The sequence below is a fragment of the Octopus bimaculoides genome, chromosome 13, assembly GCF_001194135.2.
Source record: "Octopus bimaculoides isolate UCB-OBI-ISO-001 chromosome 13, ASM119413v2, whole genome shotgun sequence".
NCBI lineage: Eukaryota > Metazoa > Mollusca > Cephalopoda > Octopoda > Octopodidae > Octopus > Octopus bimaculoides.
The window spans coordinates 47,019,171-47,020,007 of record NC_068993.1 but is presented as its reverse complement, the minus strand read 5'-3'; positions in this window follow the sequence as shown (position 1 = coordinate 47,020,007).

Genomic DNA, 837 nt, shown 5'->3' with positions numbered 1-837 from the left:
AAGAATAAGTCCTGGGGTCGATTTGCCCGACTAAAGGCGGACTCCAGCATGGCTGCAATCAAACGACTGAAACAAGTAAAAAAGTAAAAGAGAGAGTACGCATACATACATACATACATACATACATACATACATACATACTTACATACATGCAAGAAAGAGAGTGTACCGTAAAGAGGTTAACTGGCCTGCAGATATCAATACTTCTTCAAGAATGAAAGGGAAAGAGAATATATACAGATAACTGCTTCGAAACCTCCAGCTTCTATGACTAGATAATTATTAGTATAAATTCACATTTATACCAATAATAATTGATGTAAAGGGACTTGTGAGTAAATGCCTAAGTGACAATTAGGATAAACCGAAGTTTTTAGGAAAAGAAATTAACCAATATATATTTTTTTTTGTTATTAGTTTCAGTCATTCGACTGCGGCCATGTTTGTGTGTGTGTATGTATGCATGTATGTATGCATGTATGCATGTATGTATGTATGTATGTATGTTATCAATCAGTTTCATTTCTGTATTTCTTGTCCATAGAGAAAGAGCCGGACTCTAACATAGATTCAAGGCTCCTTCATTGGAACTTTTATCAACATCATCTAGGTATTTGTGCATATGTGTGTGCAGTATTTGGTGTTAGTGTATGCGCAGATTTGTATGTTTGTTTTATGGATGCGTTTTTATGTCTAGATGCATGCATATGTATTTATGTGCTAAATTTTTGGAAAATTTTACATATCTTTACAGTTCCATTGATGGCTTGAATCTGTAGTCTTCTAATCAGCCTTTTTCTTTCAGGTTTTGAGAACCCTAATTTTTCCAGGTTTTTG